Source organism: Mugil cephalus, chromosome 10 (assembly GCF_022458985.1).
Source record: "Mugil cephalus isolate CIBA_MC_2020 chromosome 10, CIBA_Mcephalus_1.1, whole genome shotgun sequence".
In the NCBI taxonomy this organism is placed as follows: Eukaryota; Metazoa; Chordata; class Actinopteri; order Mugiliformes; family Mugilidae; genus Mugil; species Mugil cephalus.
Window position 1 is genome coordinate 5368826 of NC_061779.1, and position 9914 is coordinate 5378739.

A 9914-nucleotide genomic window follows, 5' to 3' on the forward strand; every position below is an offset into this window, starting at 1 on the left:
TTCTTCTTCTAATGTTCAGGCTGTTTGGCCATGAACTATTTAGTCGCAGCACACCATTATCAGGTTAATTGTGCAATTTAGAAGAGGCTGCAGCAGTGAATATACTGTAGACTGCTTGTCTTAGGTCAATTAATTGTAACATTGCAGCGGCTACACAAGACACAACACAATTTAACCACAGAAGGTATTGACATGATAAAAGAGACTAGAGGGAACATGTCAGGAGTCCTCTGAGCTCCTTGTGGATTTCATTCTCTTTACAAAGTCTCTTAACAAACATGCTGTATTCATGCTGTTGCATGGGTTTCATAAATAGACCCCCACACGGCGTAACGCATGCATTTATCACCGGTCTGACTGCCGGATGCACTGTGTGTCATGCAGTGCACGCCGTCGTAATGATCTTCCTGCTCTGCACTGTATTCTTGTGCAGGCTATGATGTAAGGGATCTGACAGCGAGGAACAGAAACTCTGCAGGCGAAGCGCTACAGTGCTCATCTGACTAATATTCTGAGTCTAGAACAGGCAAGGGAAAACAAAAGAATAAATATATTTTACTTAGTTTGCCAAGTAATATTACGTTAGAGAAAGACAAAACCAAAAACATATGTGTAAGCAAGCTGACAACACTGCCAGTTCCAAATATTATCATCCATTCATCCGTTATTTTATTAATCATTTTTTACGTATGTCTTTATTTAACCGGGTTGGCCCATTGAGATCAAATACACTGCGTAGCCAAAAAAATAAATCACACAATCAATATTTCGTTGGACCGCCTTTAGCTTTGATTACGGCGCGCACCCACTGTGGCATTGTTTCGATAAGCTTCTGCGGTGTCACAAGATTTATTTCCATCCAGTGTGATACATCTTGTATTGGCGATGGGAGAGCCTGCCCACTAAAAGCCTTCAGCACATCTCAAAGATTCTCAATGGGGTTGAGGTCTGGATTCTGATGTCTCATCATCCCTGAAACACAATTTCACAAAAGCCTGATGAATCCTGGCATTAGAAGAAAAAAGTCCATTGACAGAATAACCTGGTCATTCAGTATATTCAGGTAGTCAGCTGATCTCATTCTTTGGGCAAAATGTTGCTGTAGCACTGCCCCCACAGGCTTGTATAGTAGGTACTAGACATGATTGTGATGGTGCATCACTTCATCTGCCTCTCTTCCATCCCTGATGTCCCATCACTCTGGAACAGGATGCATCTGGACTCATCAGACCACATGACCTTCTCCCTTTGCTCCAGAGTCCAATCTTTATGCTCCCTAACCAACTGAAGCCTTTTTTTCCCGGTTAGCCTCACTGATTAGTGGTTTTCTTAAGGCTACACAGCTGTTAAGTCCCAATCCCTTAAGATCCCTTCATATTGTTCATGTGGAAATGCTCTTACTTTCACTATTACATATAGAGTGAGTTCTGCCGTTGCTTTTCTTCGACTTGATTTCATCAAACGTTTAAGTGATCGCCAATCACGATTTTTTTCCCTACCGCATTTCTTCCTCAAATACGATGGTTCCCCACTATCCTTCCAGTTTTTAATAATTCTTCGCACAGTTCTTAACCCAGTTTTAGATACATGCCACTGATTTGACCCTCCCTTCTCAAACAGACTAACATCTTTTCCACAACCACTGGATGTGTCTTTTGACCAGGTTGAAATGAGAAGCTACTCATTGCATCAGTTGAGGTTAAATAAATAGTTTCAAGCTGAAAGACAATCACCCATTCAGTAGTTATCCAATAGGGGACTTGTACCTATTTGTTTGGTTATATCCAGGTAGCAACTTCTTTTTGGCCGTGCGGTGTGTCCCTTTTACAAGGGAGATCTGACCGCCAGTGGCTGCAACGCTGTTTTAACAAGAACGAACATGAAAACATAACATAAAATTACAGCGTTACATAACATACAAATCCTAAGGTTAAACATTTGCACACAGACAAATGGGACTTGGCAGATTATACCATCCTTTTAAACTCATTCAGGGGTAATACGTTTTGAAGTTTGAGATTAGACTGTAGGTCGTTCCATGCAGCCAGAGCAGAAAACCTAAAACCTTTTGTTTTCTTCCTCTTTCACCTTTCATTACAGGAACGAGGGGACAAGGAAGCTTCCTGAAATGTGTCCCCACCCTGAGACTCCTCTACCATCATCTGTCTACACATTCTTCCCCCTTTATGTCTTCCCTTCAACCCCTTTTCATCCCATCCCTTCAACCCCTTTTCATCCCTCTCCCTCTACCCCTAATGAAGTGTCATCCTATCCCCTTGACCCTTCTTTCGTCCCATTCCCTTCCACCCTTCACATCCCCCTACCCTTATTTGCATCAATACAAGGTGTGGTCATTGTTAGAACGTAAAATACAAGATAAAGAATGGATTTATAAAACATACCAATAACTAGGGTGGTGTGTACATAAAGCAGGCCATTTGACTTTTGAATATAAAAGCAATGGTGAGTAAGAGAGCCCTAGAACACATGCATCCATTCAGCCCTGATACTCACAGAACATGGCTGATCACATTCTCAAAATATGGAAAATAATATTTTTTCATGTCCTCTTCTATCTATTATTTTGTTGCACAATGATAATGAGTCAAAAGCCATGATTCATAACCGTATTTATAACTTTAAAGTACCACATTTGTGATCACCCCCTCCTCCCACCACCATTGATTGGTTTATTGTTATTTCTCACTGTCAATCACAAAGACGTCACTTCAGTAAGCGCTGCCACCCGTTCGTCATCTCTCCTGTCATATTTACGTTTAAGTTCATTGTTCTGCAGTTATCTCCGGGACGTGGAGTTCCCGGTCTCACATTGTTTTCAGGGTTGTGCACAAGAACAGAGAGAGCCTACCTCTGACCCACTTCCAGGCTCGTCTGGTTAACCAGCCTCTCTTCCGCAGCTACGCCAACACAGTTTGAGTTACACTAAAAATAGACAAGCAATTAGCTCAGGGAGAACTCATCAAGTGTGGCAATTACTTTTCAAACAACGCCACATACATACATACATACTTACATGGCTCCTTAAGAATCACAAGGACATGGTTCCCTTCTCTCTGGCCTCCATTTACATGGATAACGTATTAGCTCAATAATCTGTACTGTCAGCAGTGTCGTAGCAGGGTGAGCAATAAAGAGTCTCTCCCCCACTGCCAATGAGTTAACGATTCCCTGTTTTACCCTCGATGGTTGTAAAACAATAGTTTAATTAATTAAACTATTCTATAGTAATTAATGGCAAGCAGCGCCACGTCAAAGCGTAATGAATTGACTCTAAGATTTACAGCTAATGCTGTTATATTAAGTCAAATGGAAAGAGGGACCTTAATGGGTGATTATGTTACATTGTGAACAAGTGGGGGTTTTTTTGTTTATTTTGGTTCAGTCACTGTTTTATTTCCACTATGAGAAAAAAAAATGGCAGAGAAAGAGAGGCTGGCATCCACATCCGATACAAGGAGCCGAGTGAAAGAGGCTATGAGAGGACAGAGATGAAATGCGGGCGGGGGTGAGAGTAATCAGCTTTTGATGCTATTACTCTGGGGTTTTGTGCAGCTTGGTTCTCTCTGTTCTCTCTTAGCTACATTACAGTCATCCTTTAAACACAGTCTGGTCAGTGTGTACTCTGGTTCAACAGAACAGAGCCAAACTACCTCGAACAATGTAGCAGAAAGAAACTGGAAGGGAAGAAAGGAAGAAGGAATGACTTGCCCAGCTGTCAGGCAGTAATGTGATCTTTTGGTACTCTGTTCTGTTTTTTGATCTATTAGTCTCGTCAGAATGGTGGAATCCGCCTGACAACTGTGCGCAGGGAGTCCTCCACCTGTGCTCTCACCTCGGTGTCTCTCTGTCTCTTCGTGTACTCATCAGGTTTCCTTCATGATGTGAGATCAGAGGTGTCACAATGTATCAGACAGCAGTGTGTTGGGATACCTGAACATGCGTCATCCTGACTGACTTGCGTTACGATGTCATTCACAGAAGGAAAAAACAGTTTTTTTCTTTTTCTTAAATCAGTGACCTATATCATATTTGGAACTATATGTTCTGCTAAATGTCACCTTACGTCGACAATGAGTACGACTGTTGGCACCATGTAACTGCTCACGCTTATCAGTAATGAGAAATCAAAATAGATTTTGAACACGCAAAAAGACAGAAAACGTAGTGTTGTTTCTTGATTTTTGGAGGTCACTAAATTCAATTCAAGGTTGGCAACCTTCAACACTCAAAGAGCCATTTGGATCCGTTTCCCACAGAAAAGAAAACACTGGGAGCCACAAAACCCCTTTGACATCTAAAATGGAGATAACACTGCATATATCGTTTTTTACCTCTATGCTATGTATAAAAAAACTATAGTCTGTTGCATTTATGAAATGAAAGAACTACTACAGAGAAAACAAAACTGTATTTATGCATACATAACAGGGATTTATCCATGGTTGGCTTACCTGCGATCGAAAAGTTCAATAAATAGCGAGCTGGACCTGACGACAGGTGTCGCACATCGGCAGTTGTGACGTTTTTTTTGGGCGACAATATATATATATATATAAAAACACGTTTTATTTTAATGTTACAAGATCACCACAAATTCAAATTTATAATTTTATTTAAAAAAAAATTAACGAAGTGAAATAAAATGCATTTGAATTAAATACTCGACAACAAGGAGTAGACTATATGTGCTGCAACGCACTATGGGAGTTGAGAGCTTTTGTTGGATGTTATCTGTTAAACCACGAGTGTGAGTAGTGTGGCATTCAATGTCATTCAGTTGTAGCGTAACTTTTTCTGATTGTTTTTTATTTTTTACTATTGACTGGACAGTTATCGCTTTTCGAAGGCAGTTAGCGAAAAACGACTTTAATCAGCGTCCTTGCCCCGTATCGCTCGCCACGGAGAGCCGCAGCAGAGGACCGAAAGAGCCGCGGGTTGCCGACCCCTGCCCTGGGGAAACAAATGGCGCTGGTTTGGTGCGTGCAATGCAAGGAACTGGGGAGGCGTTGTCCATACACATAAACAGTCCACGGTCCAGAGCTACGAGGATGGTGGAAAAGAAGTGAACAGGTATGTGCAGCGGGGATGGCATGGTTGGAGAAAGGTGGCACATGTGCTGCATGAGACAAGAGTACCAGCAAGAATGAAAGGAAAAGTTTACAGGATAGTGAGAGACCAGCGATGTTGTATGATTTAACAGGACGCCATGGATCCCCTGTAAAATTTGTATTTAAGGTGGATTTGAACATAGGATTATCATATATAAAATTATTATATTATCATTATTATTATTATATGAACATTATTTGTTTTTTGAGTGTGTTGGAGATTTGTCCAAGTGTGATATGACTAATATGACTATTCAGTGAAAGAAGTTATGCTTTTTTCAATTTTACATAACTGCCCTGGACATGAGACAAAAGTATCACAAAAGTGTGACTTTAAAAAAATGCTACAGGTAGATAGACTGAATTACAATAACATCCCAAGATGACATACTATGTTTTTCACAATTATTGGCTGCCAAAAACATTTATATTTATTAATTGCGTTAAGTTTAAACATCTATTTGAAAATGAGTCCTAACCTTTATAATTTTAAAGTTCCCTGAAGTTCACATTGACTCACTCAGGGTGAGAATAATTTCTGAATGCAGCAGGGAAGTTGATTATTGTGAGCCTTGAACACCTCACACAGCGCAGTCAAGAAAGGCAGATGAGTCAGAGATGCGATGGCTCAAATGTTGAAACTGATTTATATGAACAAAAATAAATAATAAAAAATGTTGCATGCTTAAATACATAGGTTCCTATCATGTAAATCGTTGTTAATATTCCCCTCCCCTCAGCCCATAGGTGCCAAAGGCCCTCGCTAACAGCATTCTGTTGCTTTAATTTTGAAGACAAAACCACTGAGGTGTGGCGAAGCAGCTGTAGCTCTGTACATATCCACTTGATTTAAAAGTTTAATAAGTGAAATGGTTTCTTTTCAGACGTGTCTAATTGATTCGAGCATTCAAGCAGGAAATTCCACATGTCTTCAAATTTAATCTGAATGCACGGAGAAGCTGCTCGAGCCGTGACCTCCTCATTCCTAGGTAAAGTGGATGCTAACAGATGTAGGGAAGCCAGTCTGTCTTATTTTTGTACATAAATCACACGAGTTTTAAAGAGAATTTGAATGAGGTCGGTTGCACAGGTATATTGAGATCAGATCTTTTGCGTGTTCACTTTAGGTACATTGTGGTGTGCTCATGTACTGATTATTCACGCCTTCTACAGTAAGTTAACATGTACAAGTATGAAAATTTTGTTTAGTGCCTCTTATTTGATTCTCTATGCATGAACTCATGAGTAAAAATAATGTGGCAACAAAACCCAGCTTCTCATTTTCTGTTTTCTGCTCAGACGATCCCGCCTGATAAGTGGATGGTAAAGCATTATTATTCCATGGTTGGGACAATTGATCCCTCCACCCCACTGCTGCGAATGACAATTGTTGCACAGACACTCTAATAGAAGAGTCCTGTGCAACCCTCACATTAGAGTGGAAAAAAAGATTATTCTGACTGACAAATTACAGGAACAGGATTCTAATCACACAAAATGGGCTGGAGTGAAGGTGATTCACCCAGATTCTCAGTCTTCTCCCCTGCTGCCCCTTTACAAGCTGTCATATTAACCCAAGTTAAGCAAACTTTACAAAAACACTTAATTTGTGTTGTTTGTGAAGACTTTCAGCAACCAGTATACAACAAACATCTGCAAATAAAATGGAGATTTTGGAGTCTAGACCCTTTCAGGGGCCATTGGCCAAAGGTTGGATGTTGCACGATTATTCCAAGGGAGACGCCACAGCCTGCCCACTATCCCATGCCTCTGTCCCTCAGAGAGACAAGGATCCGTCTGTGAACACTGTCATGTACGACATAAATCTAAATCTAAAAAAGAAACCACCAGTGACAGACCATCGTGTTTTTCCTGGAGGCCATGTCTGACTAATGTGAGGGAGGAACAGCCAGGATCTGTGTCAGAAAAGACAAAACCACATCAGAAGGACCAGGGAAGTGAAGAGTGCAACGCTTTGTGCTAAATCGTGACATCTGTCGCGGCTACCAAACAACGTCACGCCCTCTCCGTCACAGCGACAAGTCCCCACTCATCACGACCCAGTGGACGGGAAGGGAGCGTACCTATGTGTCCCGGGTCCCAACGGGAAGAGGCTGGCTGTGGCCAAACCACTGAGACAGTATAGTTCTGGGTGTATTTCCTGCTTTGTTTTGTAATTTTTTCATTTTCTTGTTGTATTTTTAAGTTTTACTTCCTATCTCCTGCCCTGTGCACTGTTTTTTGTCTGCATACTCCTCCCTTCATTCATTTCACCTGTGTCTCATTAACCCTCTGCCCATGTATATAGAGGGTATGCATTGACGCCACTTCCACCCAGGGCCATGTCCCCCTGAGTGGCAAAAACGCAGTGAAATGTAGCAGTAAATACAGCGACACCAGGAAAAAAGTGGATTATCAGATCAAATTAAGGATAATTGGACTCCACAATGATACATATGAACTACCAAATAAAAAATGATCCACAAACATTGACATGTGGCCCGAAATCACTTCTCTTGATATTCATATGGACCTGATTTCAACGCCAGGTAATACTATACTTATACTTAGCCTTAGTTTCAGTTAGTTCATTTCAGTTGTAGCTAAATAAAAGATGCTAATGCTAGAGCTTCATTGAGCCTGTAAAAAAATATATCTCCGACTGCTTTTCAAATCTGTTGGTGGTCTACAGTCAATCGGACAACCCCATTTTTTTGTTATTTAATTTCACAGTTTAGATGCTATTAGAGCCTATGATTCAAACTAATGCTGCTCACCTGTCACTTTTTGCCACTCAGTGGCCGTAACCACGAGACTTGCAAATTGTCTTTTCTGCTATGTTACGCCTGTTTGTATGACTCGTATGTTTTCTAGTTCTCACCTTTCTTTTGGAGTTCCTGCTCCTGCCGCTCATTTAGTCTCTTGCATTTGGGTCCTACTGCTCCATAACTGTGGCCCCTAGCATCTGGTCTTTGCAGGGCGCGATGATAGGTCCCAACGTACTCGTCCTGATACTGTAGTCTGGGCCGGAGGTGGCCAACAAAAGACATTTCAGGTGCAAATTTCACACTTCATATGAAAAGATGTTAGGATTTAACATGTTTCATAGCCAGTAGCCATGTGAGTTCGTTGGAGCTGATGGGAGTCCTTTTGTGTTCGGAGGCATGTCCTCACTGTGGTGTTGCCAGGAAACCTGCAGGGAATTATAGAAAACTGTAGCTAATATAAAGTCCTGCTCATAACCCGACAAAACATGATATTTTTCCTGTTCGTTTTTGTAGGTAATAACCGAATGAGGTATAACATGTAAATTGTTGGCCTTTAGAGGTGCTGCTGGTAAGTGGTTTTTGAAACATTTGGTTAGGGCTGCATCTGTTTCCAGCACCATTATATTCACTGCATGTATTCAAGGAGACATGTCTTTGACAGGACCACTCATGAGGACATTTACACTATCTTTAAGTTTTCATAAAGCCAGTTATTGGACTTGAATTGGGACCAGGAATGCGCATGTTTAATGGTTTTCAAGCTGCATTAAGATATCCTATTCATGCACAAGAGTATCACTTAAGCATCCACATAATGCAATCCTGCACTTAAATGCGGTCGTGCGCAAATGTGAGAGCGCTCGATACGTACTTAGGCGGACGGGGATAGGCAGAGAGAGCTCAACACAGTTGCAAACGGAAATAAAATGCAACAAAATGAGGAAGACGACGCCCGAAAGGCAACGAATACACGGGTTTGTCCACTTTTCTGAACAAAGTATTGAATGGTTCCATCCCCTCCTTTCTGCAAGATGTTGACCATTTAGATTTGAGAATCCATTGTTCACAAAATCTCACAATGAGACTGTACATGCTTCAAGCGGAACAACTAGAGCAGGAAAGGCGGTAGACTAGAAATTACACAAGAAGGGGCTTCTCTATGAGGCGGGTGGAAACCGATCGATACCCTCTCCACTTGTATCGCTTTCCAGCACATTCATTACATGTACATAATTTAAGTAGTTCCCATAATTTGATTGATAGGAACACAACTAAGAGACTGAAAGAGCATCTGGCAGAGGCTGTTTGTTTGTGTAGGACACGACATAATTGATTTGAAGGCTTTTAATGTCTAATAACTTACTCGCACTATGCATATTTAGAGTTTTATCTCCAATCAAATGAAATTCATTAAGATGTTTTTTTACGGACACACATTCCACAGTCAGTCTCAGAGAACAGATATCCAAATTAAATCGGTTGAGTGTATCCGGGTTTAGATGACACACAGGACTGGCCAGGAGGAAAGTGTATTTTATTTCATCTAACCTTTTTATAGACTCGCGCTGCTTAAGGATGCCTGTCAAGGCCTTAGTCGAGTGATCTGTCAGATGGAAAACTTCAGTTGCTGGATGACACTCCGGAGAAGTGGGCAGAACAGGCTGGATGTCTGCTAACACGAAAAACGTCAGTGTCAAATGATATACCACACTGTACACGGATCAGCCACAACATTAAAACCACTGAGAAGTGAATGACATGTGAATGTTATCTTAGGCATCTAGCACCCACCTACACCAGACCATTAGGACGGAAAATGTGAGATTTATTCTTCAAAATAGTGTTAATCCATGTTATCAATAGTTATACTTAGAGTAGAAAGTTTAGTGTGCCAAAAATTGTGGAGACTCTCTTGTTTAAAAATCTATTTTAATTATTACAAAACGATGAAAGATCTTGAAAAGTTTCGTAGTGTTTGGCGCTATGAGGTTGTGCTTTGTTGTGTTGTGGATGTTGA

The 9914-nt window shown here is 41.0% G+C and overlaps 1 long non-coding RNA gene across 1 annotated transcript; it reads right to left on the reverse strand.

Moving 5' to 3' along the window:
• Nucleotides 1-644: 644 nt before the first annotated feature.
• Nucleotides 645-3954, reverse strand: LOC125015403. The gene is made up of 3 exons (XR_007113593.1): nucleotides 3854-3954; nucleotides 2870-2943; nucleotides 645-972 (listed from the first exon to the last, which is right to left on the reverse strand). It is a non-coding gene; the product is annotated as an uncharacterized LOC125015403 (long non-coding RNA).
• Nucleotides 3955-9914: the final 5960 nt, after the last annotated feature.